The sequence below is a fragment of the Lepidochelys kempii genome, chromosome 9 (genome assembly GCF_965140265.1).
Source record: "Lepidochelys kempii isolate rLepKem1 chromosome 9, rLepKem1.hap2, whole genome shotgun sequence".
NCBI lineage: Eukaryota > Metazoa > Chordata > Testudines > Cheloniidae > Lepidochelys > Lepidochelys kempii.
The window spans coordinates 18,252,698-18,275,449 of record NC_133264.1 but is presented as its reverse complement, the minus strand read 5'-3'; the positions used below and the strand labels follow the sequence as shown (position 1 = coordinate 18,275,449).

Genomic DNA, 22,752 nt, shown 5'->3' with positions numbered 1-22,752 from the left:
GGGCGTGGCCCCGAGAGGGGCGGGGCAGGCGTGAGAGTATGCCGGCGTCGGCGGACGCCTCAGAAACGATTCCTGAGGCGGTCTCTGTGCTCGCGCCTGCTCCGGCCCCGGGAGTAGCCCCAGTCCAGCGGAGCTGCGGCGTCCGCATCGGCTGCAGGAGCGCTCCAAGGGAGGTAAGCGCACGCGGGTACCTCGCGGTGCGGGCAGCCTGGGTGCGTGGGGGGGGCTCCCCGCCCTAGGAAATCATTTGGTAGCTGCCCCCCGCCCTGTTTCATGCGTGGCAGAGGTTTGCATGTCAGTGGACTTGGCAGTCATTGTTTGGGATCCGTTCGAAAGTCTCCCTCTGACTGCTGCTGCACCTCTGTATATTGCAATGCGTGTGAGTCGTTTAAACCTAGCTCACTTCTCCGTTATTGAGAAACCTCCCTCAGTTTCGTGGAGCCCCAATCCCCGTGAAATAAATCCCTGAATCTGGGTACGGGTGTGACCTAGTGCAGTGGTATGCTTGTCCCCACCCCAGCCCACCCACTGCATTTTTTTAATCTTCTATTTTATTACAATGTTGTTTCTCTCCACGCCCCAGTGTTTGTTTGGACAGAGGCTATTTCCACATCCGTTACAGATTTGTAAATCTGAGTCCTGGCTTTGTTGTACTTGCCTCGCGACTCTGTCAATGACTCGCTGTAAACTGGGACCAACGTCTGGTGTTGATGCAATTCAAGGTGTGTTAGCTTTGCTGGAGAAAATAATACTGAGAACTCTGAAGATTTAAGAAGTTCTTAAAACTGAAAAATAATTCAAAAAAATTAATTACAAGTCTTTCAGTTTTAAGTTAATTCAGAATGAGTGTAGAAGTAGGGTATTTAAAACAGGTAGCTATTTGTGTGTGTATATGTATGTGTGTGTGTATATCTGCATGTGTATATATGTATCGGTGGGTGGGTGCATGTGTATATTATAACTCGTAAGTGTCCCCTATTTGGAGAAAAACTTTTTCAATTTGAACATATTTTAAAGTGCCTTTCTCTTTATAACATAAAATTTTTGCATTGTGTGGCTCACTAAACATGCAACACACCAAATTTGAAATCTCCCTCACTCAAAGTCTCACGCACATCTTGACACCTCAGTAAAATGAATAGCAATCTCTGGCAGTGTATATTTACCAGCCTTCTAATACAATAATTATCCCAAGGTTTAAAAAAATGCAAAAACTAAGTTTTATTTCTAACCCCTTTTATTATGAATAAAAATGAAGATACTATAATAATAAATAATGATGATGATTATGTAAAGCACTTTGAAATCTTTAAATGAACAGTTCTGTAAAGGTCAAAATAGTATCACTGTTTTAAGTCCTTGCATTTCCCTGTTTAAACAATGGTAACATATGTTAGTTGCTAAGAGCAACTGTTACAGAAAAGCTTTAGAACTTTAATTAGCATATGAAAAAAAGAAATGCGTTTTTAAAAATTTAAAAAAATCAGGTTTCTTAAATTTGTTAGCTCATGTAAAAAGAGGTTTTTTTTTAAGAATACTGTATAGTGTGATAAAGATGTAAACACTTCATATAACAGGAGATATGTAGGAAGAGTGCCAGCAACTGACTGAATAGGTAAATGACAGTTAAACCTGTCAACCATTGGTTATAACTTCTGGTAACAAAAAGGGACTGTCTGTGGAAAGCCATGCATACATTTGAGGCTCCTACCTTTGCAGTGTGGGAACAGAGATCTCAAATACTTGGGACAGCAACACACCATGAAACCATCCATCACCTGTTAGGTCCCGATAGCTTAATGCATAAAGAAAGCCAGAATACCCAAGATGACATCTGAATGTTATGCTTCATTTCAAAACAAACAAACAATATTCCCCTCATTCTACCCTGCTTTTTATTATTTTTAATCTATCTTTGTGCAATCCATCGAACACCAACTCATGCACATCCCTCTCTATTGGTGGGGTAGATCTAGAATTTGTGTAGTGTACAAAAAAATTAATATCATATTAATCATATGATTAATATCATATATATCATATCATATTAATATCTCTCTCATGAGCGCATGCACAAGGAAATTAAACTAAGTATGTTTTTAAATGAAGCTGTGTAGTAATGCACACTCTTTTTGTTATTCATAGAACAGAATATTCTGTTAAATATCTGGTTCTCTTCCCTCAAATTATTTAACCACAGAATTGACTTTCCAAAACAAGAGTCTATAGTCAGAGAGTAATACGTTTTCCATTCTCTTATCGCTTCCTGGTTTTTTCAAAACTGCTGTCTGTTTTGGTTTTGTGGAGCATGGGGGGGAGTTGGGAGCTTTTTGAAAAGCAACTATAGATGATTGCCTTGTTATAAAGCAAGTCCTATGATCTCTTTAGGCCTCTTTTATAATATAGGCCAGTGGTTCTCAAACTGTGGGTTGGGACCCCAAAGTGGGTCGTGACCCTGTTTTAATGGGGGCCAAAGCCAGAGAGCTTCAGCCCTGGGCAGCAGAGCTTAGGTTACAGCCCCTGCTGCCTAGAACAATGGGCCGAGCCTCCCCACCTGGGGTGGTGGGCTCAGGCGGGCTCAGTCTTTCATCCCCCCTCCTGGGGTTGTGTAGTACTTTCTGTTGTCAGAAAGGGGTCACAGTGCAATGAAGTTTGAGAACCCTGGTATAGGTCATAGATAGTCAGACATGTAACAGCACTAAGTGGTTTTGCCTAAGGCACAGCTATTTCCACTATTTCTTTCCAACATGGGCGGGGACGGGGGGGGGAGGAGTATAGATAAATGGTTGAACAAGCTACATTCAGATTGGCCTCAGGTGAGTGAGTGACAGCCATATGATTAAAGCCCTGCAAATCTGTGAATATCCGCTTTATCTCTGCGGAACATTTTTGCTGATTGTGCATGGATACAGATCCAAATTTTATATCAAGAGCCCCGCAAATCTGCAGCTATCAGTCAGCTTTACATCCATGGATTGCGAATCCTATGTGGATACAAATTTTGTATCCACGCAGGGTTCTACGTATGATTTCCCTCCCCCACTTCACCTTACTCCGTGGGGGGAAATATGGAGACAAAATATGGTGTCTTTACCTCACCTTGCCAATGTAGAAAATATTCCTACCAGTGACCTCTAAAGGATATTTTAGTCATGATAAAAAGTTTAAAAGCTCAGTAAACTGCAAATGAGAGTTCAGCAAGTATCATTAATGTTAAAACGGTAATTTTTTTACTCTTTTAATCTTAATTACATTAGCTAAAACGAAAATGATGTGAAGAAAATCAGGCTTACAAAACAATCTCAAGATGCAGTAAAAATATTGCTTTAAAAAAATCCTACCAAAAACATTTACATGAAGATTTGGGTAAAGTCACAAATCTCCATGTAAAATAAGGGTGGTGGTAGTGAGGGGATTACTTAAAAACTGATTCTCCTATCACTCTGAATTAAATCAGAAATATTTCCCTTGAAGTCAGTGGAGGTACACTGACAAAGGAGAGGAAAATAGAGTTATTCATAAAAAGAAAAGGAGTACTTGTGGCACCTTAGAGACTAACCAATTTATTTGAGCATAAGCTTTCGTGAGCTACAGCTCACTTCATCGGATGCATGTAGCTCACGAAAGCTTATGCTCAAATAAATTGGTTAGTCTCTAAGGTGCCACAAGTACTCCTTTTTTCTTTCTGTGAATACAGACTAACACGGCTGCTACTCTGAAACCTAGAGTTATTAATGTTGACAGTATCTTTTCTGGTTAATCTGGATATTTAAGGTTTAGATATTTAAGATCTGCCCTTTATCACAACTAAGTATATCAAGAGCACGGTCTTGGAATGTTTTATGTAACTGTGGGAGAAGGACAGGAAACCTCAATTTTTTTATATAAACTGTGGTTTAAGGGATATGGTATGTTTTGTATCCTACCTTGTACTTTTGAGCTTAATTCTAAACTGATGTTCATAACTGAGTCTTTGATCATCTAAGGAAATATCTTTGAGTGTGCATTATCAATTTAAAGAGAAGATAGATATCCAGGTTTTTTTAAATACATTTATGTAAACTATTATCAAGGATGAAATCAGATCAATTTCATATAGATTTTTAACTTGTATCAGTAAGGGAAAGGCTTGTTTGTGTAATTGTTGAGCGATAATGAAGGAGGGAATGTTTTCCTCTCCTGCGGGAACAGTGGTTAAAGCGGATGTTTCAGTCATAGAAATTTTGGCTAAATGTGTCGTGCATTCCCATTTATATACTTTTATGGGTATGCTAGTTCTGAATTATAATCTGGGGGTGTATTTCAAAATTCTTTGCAATTTTTGAGTGCCTCACACACAGGTAGGTAAGTATATATTATCTGCAGTACTACACAGGGCAGGTAAGTGACTTGTCTCGGGTGACACAGAAAATCTGGCAGAGGTAGGCCATCCATCCTTTATGTAAACCTTATCTCTTGAGGTTAAGCCTGTTTCATCCTGTGGTCCATTTTAATATATGAGAGTAAATCATTCACTTTTCATATATGGGAAATACCTGGTGATGCACAAGTGGTATATTTTCCAGCCCCATTTACTCACAGTAGATCCCATGTCCCTTCTTGGTCCAATGACTATAGTCAAAATACTACATAGTGAGAGTATTACTTTCATAGAGCAACCTCTTAGCTGCAGGAATTCTGACTTTGATGTCAGCTCTTGCATGAAAGTGGCTGTATAGCGCCTCCTTTGAAGTGTTGAGCCTCTTCACTTTCTGTTGGAGACCATCACTCTTCAGGGTTGGGCCGTCTTACTGCATATCTCAGGTACAACTAAACCTATGGCTACTCATTATAGCATTGTGCTAGTGATTTTGTTATTGAGAAGGCACTTATAGTAAGCCTTTATTTACAGGCCCTTAATAGCTCATTGAAAATTACCTAAATGTCTTGTGTTTATTTTTAGCCAAAGCTGAATTTTATTTTGGGGGCTGGAGCTTGCCAATATTCTATTTAGCTACTTCTGATTGATCCTGATGTGGAAACTGTTACCCTTAGCTTTTCAAACATTTTGTTCACACGTGAATAAATTGTCAAGTTAAAATTTCAAATTTGCTATGGAATTACTCCTCACCGTCAAAGAAATGTCTCTGGCATATTTGAAAAACTTGCTGTAGAAAAGAGCATTTGATAATCCATGTATTTCATAGGCGACATACTTTGTTCCATTAACTTTGTAACAGCACACTTATGGGTGAAATGCACTTTGTGCATGACCTTGTACAGTTTCTCCTCAAGGTGCAGAGCCCGTGCTTAAGAGCTTACCAAAAACAGATGTCTAAATATGGACTTAGAGCCTGACATTAGGCACCTGTTTTTTTAAAATCTTGCCTTAAATATTCACACACCTGTACTGGTATCTGGTACTTTGCATATCCAAATAAACTCAGCAGAACTTATACACTACGAATGATCATATTTTATATATGTGTAAATAATATATTTTTTGTTTGTGTATCTAGTTGCATATGTATATGCCTGTCATCAGCAGTGATCAGTGGTGACTCTTTAACTTTTCTTTATATGAAAAACGGAAAATGTAAAAAAAACTTTAATGAAACGTTGTTATATCTGAGAATTCTTGTATTACTTTACATCAGGGGCGGGCAAACTTGTTGGCCTGAGGGCCACATCGGATTTCCGAAATTGTACAGAGGGCCGGTTAGGGGAGGTTGAGCCTCCCCAAACAGCCTGGTGTGGCCTGGCCCGGCCCCCGTCCAACCCCCATCCCTGTTCCCTGACAGCACCCCCACACACACTCCCTGTCCCCTCACAGTCCCTAGAACGGCCCCCGACTGCCCCCTGCCAGCCCGTCCAACCCCCCCCCGTCTTGACTTCTCCCCCGACCGCTGCCCCCATTCAACCCCCCTGTTCCCTGCCCTCTGACCGCCCTGACCCCTATCCACATCACCACCCCCTGACCACCACTACAAACTCCCCTGTCCTCTGTCCAGCTGCACCTGCTCCCTGTCCCCTTACCGTGCTGCCTGGAGCACCGGTGGCTGGCGGCCCTACAGCTGCACCACCCAGAGCACCAGGATAAGCAGCCACGGCTCTGCAACCCCACTGCCCAGAGCATTGCGCTGGCGGCGAGGTGAGCTGATAGCCTCCTGGGCCAGGAGCTCAGGGGCTGGGCAGGAGGGTCCAGCGGGCCGTAGTTTGCCCACCTCTGCTTTACATGGTGAAAGCAATACTAAACAGCCACCTCTTTCCTGGAACACTGCACAGAGCCTCCTATGCACTGTATGAGCGAGGGGTCCTGTGGAAAAAGTAGTATATGACCATGTAGTTAAAGATTGTATCGTACTGCATGCGCTCAAGAGGACAGAATTAAGTATGGTAATATGGTCCCCTATGGTAAACTTAATTTTAGCACTTCCTAACTCTTGAGTGCTTGACTTGGCGACCTTAACACATTTCTTTCAACATAGCTTTTTGTTTGTTTAAGTAACTTCCTAGGTATTTAAAAAAACAAACAAAACAAATTTATGTTCAACTGTTGTTGCTTGGACTCCTATAGTAATGCCAGCAGTAAAAACTGCAAAGTTTTAGGCCCAGTGAAAAGGAAATGACACGTATGAAATGGCAGAGATAACAGAGCAAGTTGCATTAAGGAGTTTATTTAGCTCCTTCTATACTGTGTGTGTGCGCGCGTGCATGCATGCACATATGCACGTTACAGTTATCACAGACAAGGTGTGGAGACAGTTATGTAGATTTTTTGGGGATGGAGGTGTCCATAAAGAATCTCTCGAGCATTAACCATATACTGCAATGCAAGTGGGTTGAATTACAATACCTGTAGGAAATTTATGTTATGGTGTCTGACTCAGATAACGCTTTTTTGGGGGGTGGGGGCTGGGGGGAGGGAGAGATCATATCAGCTATAAATCCAGATAAGAAGACAGCCCATACAACTTGTCCTCCAATGATTTTATTCAGCGGTGCTCAAAACCGTAAAGCTACATTACATTGCTGTGCTTCAAAAGCAAAAGCGTCATTCTGCTTTTGGTGGATTGGAGTGAAAGTGTCTCTCTCACTCACTCACACACACACACTTATATTATACTCCACATCCTGTCACTCATTTCATCACAGACAAAATCAAAGTAGAGCCACTTGTGCCAAAAATTGTCTTGTCATTCAGTGCTGAACAATACCCAGTCATGGTACTTGACAGAGTGGCCATTCCTGTCATCACAGGGCTCTAAAATAGCTATATTCTCTGTTTTCAAACTGCTCTTGGAATGATTCTTCACTATCCGACTTATGCAAGTATGTATGATGACCACCTTTGTGAAGTAATTAAAATTTCAAGTGTCATGTCCTATGTCCATAGATATTTATTTCATAAATTTATATGAATAAATGAATATAGCTGCAAACTGAATTTAAGATTTCCATTTTGATGCTCTTGATCTGTATCGATCATTGCAAGATTGCAAAACGGTCAGACAGATTCTCTTTCAAAGAGCGGGGGGGAAATGTTAATGCATTAAATACAACATATATATTTTTTTTGTCAAAAGGTTACTGACCTACTATATTCCATTTTTAAGACAAATTCTCTCCAAAGGAATGGTATTCTATGTTGATTAGAATTCAAGCTTGAAGAAAGGTAAACAATATAGCCATATTTTAGTTTTTTATGCAAATACTAAAGTGCTAACTAAAATTAACTTGGGGAGAGAGAGAGAAATACAGGTCTGTTGTGGTGCTGTACTTCACACATGCAGTTGTTCATTTAAATGTAATAGTTATGCTTTCACTGAACAAGAGCCTAATAGTATAAAGTGCTAAGAATTCCCTGTGAGTTGCTGACATCTCTCAACTCTTCATGAACTTGATAAACACAAAGGGCACTCAGTTCCTTCCAGGAAGATCTTGGCACTTAACCAGACTGGACCGCAAATACTCACAATACAGTCCCGTATGTGAAGTAGGGTTCCTTAGATATAAAAGTGTGAATTCTCCCTCACTGGGTTTAATCTTGACAAGAATGCTTGAGAGGGACTTCAGTTTCCTTAACCCTTCCACATTATCCCCTTTCCTTCCATGGATTTAATCCATGTACACAACTTTTGTGTTGCCGTATTTGACAGGAAAACATTTAAACTCCCATTGACTTGCCATTAAATGGACTTAGAGTTGTTTTGCTTCAGCAACCTTGACAAAGGGGACTGAATTCATCATGGTGCATTGGCTTGTGCACCACCACTTCATAACAATTTAAGAGCAGCTATACTGGGACAGACCAAAGGTCCATCTAGCCCAGTATCCTGTCTTCCGACAGTGGCCAATACCAGGTGCCCCAGAGGGCATGAACAGAGCAGGTAATCATCAAGTGATCCTTCCCGGTTTCTGGCCAACAGAGGCTATGGACACCATCCCTGCTCATCCTGGTTAATAGCCATTGATGGACCTATCCTCCATGAACTTATCTAGTTCTTTTTTGAACCCTGTTACAGTCTTGGCCTTCACAACATCCTCCGGCAAAGAGTTCCACAGACTGACTCTGCGTTGTGTGAAGAAATACTTCCTTTTGTTTGTTTTACACCTGCTGCCTATTAACTTCATTTGGTGACCTCTAGTTCTTGTATTATGAGAAGGAGTAAATAACACTTCCTTATTTACTTTCTCCACACCAGGCATGATTTTATAGACCTCAATCATATTCCCCTTAGTTGTCTCTTTTCCAAGCTGAATAGTCCCAGTCTTATTAATCTCTCCTCATACGGAAGCCGTTCCATACCCCTAAACATATTTGTTGCCCTTTTCTGAACCTTTTCTAATTCCAATATATCTTTTTCTTTTTTCTGAGATGGGGCGACCACATCTGCACACAGTATTCAAGATGTGGGTGTACAATGGTATTTTCTGTCTTATTATCTATCCCTTTCTTAATTCTGTTCCCTTTTTTGACTGCCACTGCATATTGAATAGAAGTTTTCAGAGAACTATCCACAATGACTCCAAGATCTTTCTTGAGTGGTAACAGCTAATTTAGACCCCATCATTTTGTTGGATCATATTAAAGAAGTTCTGTATTAAAATCACAAATGAGTTTGATTCCCCAGAGTTTAAATTCCAGGGTATTACTAATTAAGAGGTCTCTTGGTTTTTGGTACTGTTTCTCTCCCTCTATGTGTGAAACTTGCAAGCTGCTAATTGTGTTAGTACATTCTAAGACAGAGTCTGTTCTCAAAGCAATTCACAGAGAGAGAGACTCAAAGCAATACTCTAACAACAGAAACAGCACCCAGAGACTCCCCACCCTTTTGTTGATTAACAATTGTGATTAAAATAGAGATAGAGGATGTATGTGGATGGATGCTTGGTGTGGATAATAACTGACTGATCAGGGAGGTGCCAGCCTAAGAATCCAGTGTCCATCGGCTGAAGAAGGCGTCAAGTGGAAATAACCAGAGGACCCCCCCCCCCCCCCGGAGGGCAGACTGGAATCCACCCAACAGCCTCAAGAATGGGAGAACCAAAGAACAAGATAACATCTTGGAGCCGTCAGGAATGTGCTATCTGCTGATTGATTCAGCAACAGCATGATGAAGCAATTCCCGTAGACTGGCATAGGAAGAAATTCCTATAAAAATGGACTCTAAAAAGTGAGAACTTTGGGGTCTGATTCTGCAAACCAACTTCCAGGAGCATCGGATGAGCATCTGACAAGGCCCTGCTCCCTCCTCATGTCCAGGCCACCTGGCCAGTGGCTTGGCATGAGCAACTCTAAGGCTGGTAACTATGATAACAACCTTGCAGAACCTGTGTGTGTGTGTTTGTATGAATGAATGTGTGAATAAATATGAGATTGAATGGAATGTTATAGCTATAACTAACGGCTTACTATGATTCTTTCCGTATTCACAGTAAATGTGGTATTTTGCCTTTTTCCCTTTAATAAGATCCTGCTGGTTTTTATTTTATTGGTACAACAATTTTATCTGTATAGTTGGGATTATGTTTTCCAATATGCATTACTTTTCATTTATCAAAATTGTATCTCCCTGTAGTTTATTTCCCTTTATTGTTCTGTATTCATCAATGCAAGATGACTTAAGCTGCCTTAGCAGTAATTAACTTGCTCCCCACGTTTGCCCAGGAGAGTCAAATCCTGGCACTTGTACTCATGTGGTGTAGAACCCAGTTCCATAAGTAAGTACCATTGGAAGCAAGGAGTGAGGTAATCTTTCATGTAAGAAAAGCAGAATTTGGCCCTTCATCTTTGCACCAGTTCTTTGTTTACTATTTCTTCACTGAACATGGCCGCCTTTAAGTCTAAGGGTGATTTAGATACATTTATCTGAAGATGCCCAGGATGAATTGCTTGCTGTCACACAGTTACCAAAGGCGTCTACACATCTGCCACATTTCTCAGCACAACAGCAAAAATTGCATCTTCCAACAACATCCGTTTCCATGTCTGAAGATTTTATGGTGATGCTTCCTACCCCAGTTTATCCAGTGAAGACTTTAGTTGTATTTTTATATATCTAACTACAACTTGTATATTTTTAACTGGCTTAATAGATCTATTCTTCTAGAGTGCTTTTCCCCCTCCGTCCACATTAAAGCAGTTATTGGAGCATTTAATTGTTGTGTACTTCACATAGCAATTTAAGATCACTGAAGCAGTTCATATTTTTTCTTTTCCGCAGACATATTCAGTCTTCCAGATAAAAGCACCCTCTCTTAGTCCTTCTACTATTTATAAATATTAATCAATCAAAACCCAAGGCAGGCTGATCAACTTACTATAATAGCAAATCTTCAACATGAGATCACTTTGTTCTAAATGAGATTCATAGTAGTCTACCAAAATGATCAGCTACATATAAAACCAAGATATTCTTTGCTATCCGCCTGAGAATTCCTGTGATAGATGATGTAGAAAAATCCCAGTTCACTTTACTGTACATGTAGTAGTTTATTGTCTGTCTTTCTGATTCATTCAAAAGGTAAGAGTGGGGAAAACATCAAAGTTTGCCAAGTGGACAAGGAGGAAAAAATCAATGGGAGTAAGAGGCTTCTAAGGAGATCTTACAAACAATAAATAGAAATACAGTGAAGGAAAATAAACTGCTGGGAGATACTCTTTAAAAGCAGATTGTAGCTAGAGCTGGATGAAATTTTGTGCACAAAACTTTCTCTTTTTGCCAAAAATAAAAGGAGATTTGGGTTGACCGAAATATTTTGCAAATTCATGTTGAACTCAACAAATTGTTGTGCTTTTTTTTAAAAGTCAAAACGTTTGTTTTTCAAAAAGTCAAAACAAACCACTTAACTATTGTGATTCAAAATGTCTGTTTCAAAATTTACTTAATTTTTATATAAACGTATAAAAATAAAAGGTTGTTTTAAAGCTCAGAACTAATCACTTCATTTTGGGTTGAATTAAATATTTTTGTTTGACCCAAAGTGATTTTTTTGTTTTTATTTGCTGGCCTTGGCTGCCTGCCCCCCACCCCCCCAAAAAAAACAAAAATACAAAACAATCAGTTGTTCACAGAGCTCTAATTGTGTAATTAGCTTATACGGGCTTTCAAAGCCCTGAATAGTGTAATAATCACTGACAGAAAACTTCATTAACGCAGTTAAGGTTGCCTGGTGGTGTCTTGTGCCCTTCCAGAAAGTGAGTTCAGTGAAACTCAAACTTCAGAAAACAAGGAAATTCAGAGTCAAAGGACATACTAATGCAACCTTAACTCTACCCTTCTGGAGCTGGCAATAACCAATGGTAATTATCTTCATGCACTTCAGCTATGTTAGGTGTAGCTGTACTGAATGGTGCAGAGATCAGTTGGGGCTACTTGGCAGAGTTGAGATTGTGATATCAGGTCTAGGGTCCTTGGAGAAGGAGGGTTTGAGCTCCATGGAGGTGTGAAATCAAAGGAAAGAAATGCATGTGTACCCTGAGGGATCCAGTATGCCTCCTCTCAGCGCTGAGTTCTGTAGGTTTTCAGTAATGGGACATGGGGGCAGCGGGGAAGTCATCTTGGTATGGGGATTGGAGGCTTGAGATGGGATATGAGAGTGGTCTTTGGCTTTAGTGATAGGTATGTGAAAGTCTAGTGTGTTAGATGGAATCCTGGGGCAAAGGGGCTGTGACCGGGGGTAAAGGAATTGTAAAACCTATCAGGTGTAGTATTCTTTTTTCCTGTGAAGTAGGCTGAGGTTTGAGTGTAGAACAGGTGCAGATAGCTTCTGTTCAGTACAGAACAGCTCACCTAAATACAAGTACTGCCTTAGCAAAGAGAAGGTGTTAGAACTTGTGCTGCTCTAGGGTTGCCAGGCATCCAGTCTTCGACCTGAACACCTGGTCAAAAAGGGCTTCTGGCAACTCCAGTCAGCACCAGCAGAGCACAGCTGACCGGACCATTAAAAGTCCAGCTGGCCCCAGCTGGTTCCTCGGCGCAAGGGTGGGCAGGAGGGCTCCGCATGTTGCCCCTGTTCGCAGCACAGGCACCACCCCAAGTGCCAACTCCACAGCTCCAGGCCAATGGGGTCTGCGGGAAGTGGCGCGGGCTGAGGGATGTGCTGGGCGCCAGGGGGCTTACCCTGGCGGGCCTCATGCCAAAGGTTGCTGATCCCTGATTTAGAATCTTGTAAAGTGTATGAGTAGTTTACATTTTTCCGTCCAGTGTTCAGAACTTTGCATTTAACGACATTGAACTTCATTTAGTACCATGCTGTCCATTCATCTAGCATGTTTAGGTGTTTCTGAAATTCCTTAGACTCCTTTGTGGTCCCAAATAACCTGTATAGCTTTGTGTCATCTGCTGATTTTGCTTCTTGTCTACTTACCTCCCCATTTTCCATCATTTAATAATTACATTTTATATATAGTATATATGTTTGTGTGTATAATACTGGACCAACTACAGAACCTTGAGGCACCCCACTTTTATCTTCTGCCATGATGAAAATTGACCATTTAATTCTGCTTTTAGTTGTTTTTCTCCTGACCTAGATGACACGAAGGGACTGTTTGCACATGTCGGGGCCGGGGATGGGGGGGATCATATTACATGGCAGACACTTTTCTCTTGATTGTAATGTTATCCACTGTTGATAGGCCCTGAAAGGATTAGTAGACCCTGGAGGATCTACTAGCAAAGTATTCTGCAGTAAATTAGGCCAGGTCTACACTATAAACGTACATCAATATAAGTGTGCCACTTAGGGTTGCCAAATAACCCCCGGTGTAGGCAGTGCTACATCAATGGGAGGCCTTCTCCTGTCGACATAGCTACTGCCTCTCATGGGGGTGGAATAACTGCGCTGCCAGTGGAAGCTCTCCCATCGTCATATTAGCATCTTCATTTTGCTACTGCAGCTTTTCAAGCGTAGATCTGCACTTTACAGAAAACTAGCCCATAGATTTACAGTGTTAGGAAACATATGGTGATGCATCTAGTGAAAGTTAATAAGAAAATAATTGAACTGTAGCTGGTATCTTATTCAAGAAAACAAAGGCAGCAGGAGACTTTAGGGTAGTTATGAGTATAATAACTTCAAAAGGGAATGAGGGCCCACAGAGTGGCCTCAGTGTTTGGTACCTATGTGTGGCAGGGGAAAAGCAAGCAAGCAAATAGGCATCTTGGTTTCAGGGATCATTTCAGGCTCCAGCATTGCCCACTAGTAGCACAAAGAAGAAAAATCTAGAGGCTAGAGCCCTGAACTGGGAACCAGAAGACTTGAGTTCAGTTCCTAGCTTAGCTATACACTTTCTTTGTGACCTTGGGAAAGTCATATAATCTACTCTATGCCTGAGTTTCCCCACCTACTTACTTACCTCATAAGGGTGTTGTGAGGATAAAACCATAATTTATTAGATGGCCATAATACTCATCAAATGCAGTGACTTTTTTTTCCCACTCCCCTCCCAGTGGTAATCTACTAGAAACACTATTCATATTAGGTTCTCTCATAAACTATAATAAACTAGTTTTTCTTACCACCAATTTTAAACAAATGTTTTGTAAAACGTTTAGGAACTTTGAGTGTAATGGCTTGAAATAACATTGTTGTACCCAAAATGAAGTGGCTATTACTGAACAACCTAGATTTGTGTCAGTACAAACAACGCTTTCCACAGTTCTGATCAAAATAATACAAAAAGTATCTTTTCGCACCTGTAAATGTAGCGGGAAATGGAGACACTATAGGAGAACGTCAGAACTCCAGAAGGAAATAAACTGTTCTTTTTATTTTTACTTGGAAAATAAGCACAAGAGACTGAAATGTTGGTTGGTTGTTTCGCTCATATAGAAATTCATGGTGTTGAGTGGAATTGAAAAGTCTAAGCAAATTAGCTTGATGTGCTCTGGAAGCAAGAAATTGTTCCATCATTTAAGTTTTTTGTGAAGTTATGGAAACAACATAAGACAGACATGCTCACATGGAATTTAAATCAATTTTCCATGCTTGAGTAGAGTAAGTGTGAAGTCAAGTCACCCAACCAAAATGTGTATTTCTAAAACAACAATTTAGGGTTGTTTTAGGGAGATCACTTGAGGCAATGTGCTCTTGTTGTAAGAGGCTGTTTCACCTATTTGGGATTATGGAGACCAATGAAGACTTTTTACTCTTAAATTGCTACTAATCCTATTTTTTTTTAAATTTGTCCAGGTTGAAACACTTTATCATCGAAGTTTGACTGACTGTCTCTCAGCTTGCACAAAGCATAATTAAGACCTGTTGCACTCCCCCCCCCCCCACCCGACCCCACCCCCGCTAGGGTCAAAGTATAATGTTCAGCTGGCTGGCATGCATGAATAATCCATCACTGTGAATCATTAACTTACAAGACCAGTTACAGTAATTGTGTCTTCTTGCAAGGTATGAAAATGTTCAGGGAAATAATTTATTTCTCTTGCTGGCGCATTTTATAATTCATTTATTTATTTTAGAATGCTTTATGCATTGGGTAGCATTGGGCTGTAAGCTGTGAACCAGATTTGCTTGAGGTTAAACAGCTGAAAGGGAGCAATTTTATTTAAGTAAACTTCTCCTAACTTTTTCTTTGAATAAAGGAAATAGGTGTTGGAGGGAATAAATGCATATCCTACTCTGAAACTGTGTATTTCAAGTTAATTTAACCTCTTCCTCCTTTGGTACATATAATGGATGATGATGCATGTTGCTTTGGTTAGAAATAAAATTAGAAATCATGAATAAGTTTATTAAAAGGCAAAAGTTAATTTGCATATGATAAATATTGTATTTGGAAAATGGATAGCATTAACATAGTACGGTAATAAGCAGTGATATGATCAGTCAGGTACAAAACACTAATACTCAATGTGTAAAAAATTAAACTCATACTGTATTTAGCCTTTTTATGTTTTTTGTTCTAATATAGTAAATGATTACTTAATGATATATATATGACAGTTATACTTTTCTGAAGGGCATAAACTGTGAGGCAGTATAGCTTACCACATAACATTTGAAAGGGCTTCATAAATCAGGTTATAATCTCCCTAGTAGTTATGGCTACCTCACCTGGCAGGAAAAATGACACTATGGGCAGGTCTTCACTACCCACCAGATCAGCAGGTAGTGATCGATCTATCGGGGTTCGATTTATTGTGTCTCGTCTAGATGCGATAAATCGATTCCCGACCGCACTCCCCATCAACTCCAGCTCGCGAGAGGCAGAAGTGGGGTCGACGGGGGAGCGGCAGCGGTTGTCTCGCTGCCGTCCTCACAGCCAGGTAAATCGACCTAGATACGCCAACTTCAGTTGAGGTCGACAACTCCCACTCCCCTCCGCTGTAGACCAGGGCTTAGTAACATTGGCCTCTTTGGATTTTCACTGTTGTCAATGGGGTTTAAACTACTAAGGTCTACTTAGTCTGCAGTCATTCCACCATAGGTTGTGACCTCCTCAGCTATCCTAAAATAAGCAAAGTGAAGCTGGGCTAGTATTTGGATGGGAACTCTCAACACAACCCTCAGGGAATGATGGTGGGAGTCTTGCCTTCAAATTGGTACTGAATCAATATCCCAGAATAAAGGCACAGTGCTTCTTTTGTGGTGTGGTGGCAAGTTCATTATTTTGGTTGAAATGTAACCAAGGACCTAACTGTTTTCATTAAAGATCCCATGGTACTCAAGTAGATGTGGGGTTATTTTAATCCCCATGTATTGGATGTTATGCTCTGTCAATATTTACTCCTATATCTAAATTTCCCCTGCATTTTTAACTGGAGAAGATATTCTTTGCTTATTCGTTTAAACAAAAAGACAAAAAAAAACCCCTCGTGTAGTGTGGTGGTGTTAAATAGTTTTATTTCTGTAGCAGGTGAGAGATTCTTGTGTATATATGGCAAAGTCTTAAAAAATGAGCATTCGCTTTTGCATGCCTGTTTATATGTGTGCTTGGGTAGCCAGTTCCAAAGCCAACTGAAGTCAGTAGGAGCCTTTTTATTGACTTTAATGGGCTGGTATGACGACCTACAGGAATAAGTTGTACTGCCATGTTATCTGCTCTAGAAGGGAGAAACATTAAAAATACATCCATTTATCCGTTGAGTGGCAAGGGAGGAAAGGGAGCGAAGTGGCTCATTGGAATGTCATAACTGACTTTCCACTTGAATTTCTGAAATATTGATTGTGCAAATGAGTACATGTGTTAACGCATGAATGTAACCAACACCCAAATTATACGGTGACAAGCACTTTTGAAGTAGTTATAGGTATCCAGATGTCTGAAAGCAGAAAAAGGTTAAATCTGAACATAATGGACTCCTCTGGACCAGCATAGAAAGTCTGGTGAAAATAAATCTCTATAGACTTTAGGGTTATGTGTATCAGGGTGTTTTTTATTTTTTGTTTATGATGTATTACTTGTTTTTGTTTTTAAAACAACACTACATACTAGTGGAATGATGGAAGCTCAGGAGTTTAGTAAAATGTCCATACTGTGGTAACTACCCCAACCAGATAAAACATGAAACGGTGAGTTCCTAAAATGACTGACAGAGAAGGGATCTACATTGTTGACAGGTTTCTCATCCATCATATTGCCCAATAAATAATTAATAGATTAGTATCTGGGTTTGACAAATTTGGCTCCTACTAATCTGAAGATTAAGCTCAGGGGTTAGGATGGAAAATCTCTGCATGGCCCCATGCAGGGGCATGAGTTTCTGATACTCGTATTGAATGCCTTAATCCATAGATGATCTTATTAACTTAAGTGGGACATCTTTCGACTTGGTATAAATAAAGTTATTGGTACCTGGCCCTAAAACAATAAAGCAGCTTTTTGTACTGAACTTGACTGGAAAGTAATTTACTATTAAGGCTGATCAAATAGCAGAAAAAAAATTGACTGTTTTATTTGACTTTATTTTTACCACTATATGACAACAAACATCCAACCAGCTAGAGACCTCGTCTATCATTGCATCCAGGGGCGGATTAGGATTTTGTGACGCCTCTGGACCAGAGCAAGTGGAAGCTCCCTGGCGCTCCTGCCAAGGAGTAGGGTTGGGATCCAGGGGCAAGCCCTCACTCCCCGAGCGGAGCGTGGGTGAGTGCAGCAGGGCAAGCTCCTGTGCCCCGATCCTGCTCCCTGGCAGGAATGCCGGGCAGAGCAGGTCAGGGTGTGGGGGCACCCATTTTTCCAGGGGCCCCCAGTTGGCCAGGGCACAGGGCATGGGCCCCATTGGCTAATCCGTCATTGACAAATATTATGATGCAGTCAAATTATCTGAAACATCTCTGTAAAAACTCATCAAATAAAATAGCTGACCAAACCTACTTGCCATAGGCTTAAATTCCACTTCCTGCCTCCCGTCTTTCCTACAGTAGGCTGATGCTGTATCTCATCTTAAGTCCTTTTTAGTGCCTAAATTCTCCCCCCTTCCCTCACTCGCTGCCAATATTACACTGTGTTCCCTTTCTCCTTCCCTATATTTTGTCTCCTTTCTACATACAGTGTCTTTCCTTAACTTATCCTTTTAAGGATGAGATTTTTCAGAAGCAGCTGAGTGATTTAGGATCCCAAGTCCCCTTAACTTTCATTTATCCTTAGGCACTGTTGAAAATCCTAGCCATAATCTTTCTCTATGCTCACACCCATCCCCCTCCACGCACCTTCATGTGGGGCTTCGAAATTCTTCCAGACACCTAACGGTTTAAATCTATTAGACACAAAGAAAGACGAAAGGAAGATGATCTAGTTTTTCAGCTGTAACCCCAATGTCAGAAACATTGTTGCTAATTCTCATGACTCCCACAAGTCTTGTGATATTTTGTATTTTTAAAGCCCCAGCTCCTGGAGTCAGGTGATTATATTAGAATCCTAGCTTTTATTTTTTAAAAGAAATTAGTTTCTAGCCCCCATGGTTGTAAAGAAAACTTGAAAATGCAAACCCTGAAGACTTAAAAATGAGACAGCAAAGAAAAAGAAGCACAGGTTTATTACTTTTAAAACTTAACAATTTTTAACCAAATTTCATGACTTTTGGGCACCTGACTCGTGAATTTGGTATATTTGAAGTTTGCAATATTGGAGAGGGCAATCCCTCTTCCACCCCAAACTGCTGGGAAAGAGATTCCTGCCATGATTATTTGCATATCAGCCTCTGGCTAATAGAGGTCAGGAAACTTGAACCTTTCCCAAAGTCTCTCTCGTCACTGGAAAGAAAAGGAGTGTGTGTGTTCGTTCGTTCGTGCTCGCTCTCTCTCTCATATCCACCCTGAAAATAATTTAATGTTAAAAACTTAATTCTTATATCTAGTGAAATCCTCTTTCAACATTTCCAGTTCGCTAAATATATTCCAGAATTTAACACTGCAAATACCAGAAGTCGCTGCGCAGTCCATATATGACTGATAGTTGTATCTGGATACATGGGTCGTATGTTAATGAATTGATATGCTGGATACCTTTTTATATGAAGAAAACGTATTACTGTTCCACCTGCATTGCCTGTTGGCTTGCCCAATTATCCCTTCAGGTTCAGTTAATCTCAATGGAACATTTTTGATTTTCAGTAGATTTTCTTCAACATAGTATACTGAATGGAGTCATGTTTATAGAACAATTAACTTGAACAAAAGAAAAGGGGTCAGGTCTTTATCTGGAGTAAATTGGCATTGCTCTCTTGGAATTCAGTGGTACTGTATCAGTGTACACCAGCTGAAGATCTGGCCCTGTGTAGTGACCATCCTCCAGGATAGGTTGTAGATCCTTTACGATGCACTGGAGTGGTTTTAGTTGGGGGATGTAGGTGATGGCTAGTGGCATTCTGTTACTTTCTTTTTTGGGGCCTGTCCTGTAGTATGTGACTTCTGTTTCTTCACTTCCCCAGGTGGGTATTGTAGTTTTAAGAATGCTTCATAGAGATCTTACAGATGTTTGTCTCTGTCTGAGGGATTGGAGCAAATGCAGTTGTATCTTAGGGCTTGGCTGTAGACAATGGATTGTGCGATGTGTCCTGGATGAAAGCCAGAGGCATGTAGGTAAGTATAGCTGTCAGTAGGTTTCTGATATATGGTGGTGGTTATGTGACCATCGCTTATTTGCACTGTACTGTCCAGAAAGTGGATCTCTTGTGTGGACTGCTCCAGGCTGAGGTTGATGGTGGGGTGGAAATTGTTGAAATCATGGTGGAATTCCTTAAGGGCCTCCTTCCTATGGGTCCAGATGGTGAAGATGCCATCAGTGTAGTGCAAGTAGAGTATGGGCGCTAGGGGACGAGAGCTGAGGAAGCGTTGTTCTAAATCTGGCATAAAAATGTTGGCATACTGTGGGGCCATGCGAGTACCCATAGCAGTGCCGCTGATCTGAAGGTATACATTGTCCCCAAATCTGGAATTGTTGTGGGTGAGGACAAAGTCACAAAGCTCAGCCACCAGATCTTCCGTGACATTATTGGGGATACTGTTCCTGATGGCTTGTAGTCCATCTTTATGTGGAATGTTTGTATGGAGAGCTTCTACATCCATAGTGGCTAGGACGGTGTTTTCTGGAAGATCACCAATGGATTGTAGTTTCCTCAGGAATTCAGTGGTGTCTCGAAGATAGCTGGGAGTGCTGGTAGCATAGGGCCTGAGGAGAGAGTCCACATAGCCAGACAATCCTGCTGTCAGGGTGCCAATGAGATTATGGGGTGTCCAGGATTCCCAGGTTTATGGATCTTCGGTAGCAGATAGAATACCCCTGGCCGGGGCTGTAGCGGCATATCTGTATAGATTTGTTCCTGTAATTCTTCATTGAGTTTCTTGAGCAGATGGTACAGTTTCTTTTGGTACACCTCAGTGAGATCAGAGGGTATTGGCCTGTAGAATGTGGTGTCTGAGAGTTGCCTAGCAGCCTCTCATTAATACTCCGACCTATTCATGATGACTACAACACCTCCTTTGTCAGCCTTTTTTATTATAATGTCAGAGTTGTTTCTGAGGCTGTGGATAGCGTGGTGTTCTGCACAGCTGAGGTTATGGGGCAAGTGATGTTGCTTTTCCACAATTTCAGCCCGTGCACGTTGGTAGAAGACCTCTATGTAGAAGTCCACTCTGTTATTTCAACCGTTAAGAGGAGTCCATGCAGAATCCTTCTTGTAACGTTGGTAGGAAGGTTTCTGTGGGTTAGTGCGCTGTTCAGTGGTGTGGACTGTCAGTCTAAAAGGGATAGCTAAAGTGGCCAAGCTTCAAATGACCTACTTTAATATAGGTAATATTCCTGTACTGTATTCTGAAAGGCATCATTTGGGGGCACAAATCTTACATTTAGTAGTGTCTAACTAGATCTCTCTTTTGGTCATACTTTTTCTCTCTTGACAATTTACCAATAAAATCTATTATTTGAAACCACTACAATTGGATATGGGATATTAAGTGGAGGGAATTGCTGATGAGCACCCCATAGGGAAACTGAGTTTAGAGATTAACAGAGGGAGGGAGTAACGAATGGTTTAAGCACCGAGTCATAGGCAAAGTGAGTTGCAATCCCCCTCCCCGTAGTGTTCAGTGAATGGCAATGATAAGGGACATTGTGGATACAGGGAGAGACAAATAACCCATGGTGCACAAGGTGTGGTTACATTGTAGCATTTGTAATGTCATGGGCTGATTCACTACAGAAGAAAGTCAGATTTTTAGTTTTTCAAATAGATACAAGGAAAACATCTGCTGCATAAGTGCAGAATAAAGATTTTTCTAACACCAACAAATTTACAAGACGTGTTTAGTATTAGAAGCATGTGAGTTTAGAGATCCGCTGTGACCTTTCATGCACATAATTGCAGCTGTGATAAGTGAGTTTTCAAGTCTCATTGTATTAGTAATTCCTCTTTCGTAGTTAAGTTTTTAAATCCTTTATCTATAGTCATTGCAGTGTCACTCCTGATACATAGAAATCAATCCTGAAATTCAGCTGATCATCAGAAAAAGACCACCTCAGGTTGCTGCAGCATAAGTTTAATCTTACCTAGTCTAGCAAAAGAATAAAATATAATAATGGTTGCTATAGCAGTAGTAGTATTTGTTTTTGTTAACTCCTGTAAGCATGTCTGGGGCCATGTAAACTAAACTACATCACTCTCACAAAGTACAACTGCATATGCTGTTAACCAAGCAGGGCCTGCATTTTTATCCCCATTACCTGTATGGGTATGTCCTTTCTAGGAAGCCCTCAATAACATATCCCGCTTGAGGCTTGGCTCTTGTACTTAATCAACTAATTTGTTACCATATTAAACAAAAATGGAAGTGAAACATCAAATGTTTGGTGGCATGTAATTGTGCACTTAAACGAGGCTGGACACTTGCAAGTCGGATCGGCCTCTAACCCTTTTCCTTAGGGCTACTGTAAGTTAAGTTGGCTCGTAATGGCCCTCTCTGGGTCCACTCTCTCCGAACGAGTCCTGTATGCTAGGGGCTGTGAGGATAGAGCTGGGAGAATAATGGAATTATTTGGTTTGAAGGGCTGAACTGAAAAAGCCAAAAAAAACCTGGTTCAATGAGAAGACATCTTTCTTTTCTGAAGTTTTCATCCAAACAACCTCCTTCCCCAAAAAAGTTCCGTTTTGAGAATTATTATTTTTCTTTAAACAATGCCACAATTATACAACTCCATGGATGTAAACTGGGTTCAATTTCTGTCAGTCAGGAAAGCTTGTCATCAAAATTGTAAAAATTATGCAGTGCACAGTATCTCTTTAATGATACGATTTGGTTATTTGCTATAAATTATTGTAACATTCAGATTTTAAATGAATCATACATGCCCTTTTTAACTAAATGTTTTAACTAATGTCTGCTTAAATAACAAACCTAGGACCAAAATCTACCCTCTGCTATATCCATCCAGTCACAAATGAGATTGCGGGGCAGTGAGGGTGCAAATTAGCTCATTGTGAAAACTATTCCAACAGTTACAAGTTGTCAGATCTGACCCTGTACAGACTTCTTTGTTTTAATTGTGCCAGTTGTCCCACATAAATAAAATGTGGTGGGCAATTTCACTTGGAGAATAGAGAGAACTCCTGGAACAGCAGCAATTGTGCTGAACCTTTTATCAGGAAGACTTGAATAGAGATGTATGTCAAAGCCAAGGCCACCCTCCCAATACACAGCCTGGGTACTGGACTGCTGACTCCACTGGGGAGCCAAGTGGGAGGAATCTGCTCCAGCAGCACTCCCAAGTCAAGAGAAACAAACCATTCAGAACAAAGACAGAATTGTTCC

The 22,752-nt window shown here is 40.7% G+C and overlaps 1 protein-coding gene across 2 annotated transcripts in view; it reads left to right on the top strand.

The window, feature by feature from the left end:
* Positions 1 to 16: 16 nt before the first annotated feature.
* Positions 17 to 22,752, top strand: part of SERPINI1 (serpin family I member 1) — an 80,063-nt gene continuing 57,327 nt past the window's right edge. Inside the window, exons 1-2 of one of the 2 annotated variants that reach the window (XM_073359467.1) lie at positions 17 to 173; positions 584 to 722. The gene's annotated coding sequence lies outside the window, so the exon portion shown is untranslated. The remainder of the gene's footprint in view (positions 174 to 583; positions 723 to 22,752) is intronic. The other variant, XM_073359466.1, reaches the window with a different exon arrangement.